The sequence below is a fragment of the Galeopterus variegatus genome, unplaced genomic scaffold, assembly GCF_000696425.1.
Source record: "Galeopterus variegatus unplaced genomic scaffold, G_variegatus-3.0.2 Scaffold5175, whole genome shotgun sequence".
In the NCBI taxonomy this organism is placed as follows: Eukaryota; Metazoa; Chordata; class Mammalia; order Dermoptera; family Cynocephalidae; genus Galeopterus; species Galeopterus variegatus.
Genome location: NW_007731286.1, coordinates 147,222 through 147,641, shown reverse-complemented (window position 1 = coordinate 147,641; position 420 = coordinate 147,222).

The following is a 420-nucleotide window of genomic DNA, read 5'->3' as shown; positions in this document are numbered from 1 at the left end:
TATATCATTACATTAGTATTTAAACATTTTCTTATACTTCTTTTTTTTAAATTTTATTTTGTCGATATACAATGTGGTTGAATATTGTGGCCCATTACTGAAACCTCCTTCCCTCCTCCCTCTCCCCCATCCGACCCAACAATGTCCTTTCTGTTCGCTTGTTCTGTCAACTTCAAGGAATTGTAATTGTTATGTCTTCTCCCTCCCGGTTTATTTTTTGTGTGTGTGCATGTGTGAATTTATGTATTTATTTTTATCTATCACCAATAAGTGAGAACATGTGGCATTTCTCTTTCTGCACCTGACTTGTTTCACTTAATATAATTCTCTCAAGGTCCATCCATGTTGTTGCAAATGGCAGTATTTCATTCATTTTTATAGCTGAGTAGTATTCCATTGTGTAGATATACCACATTTTCC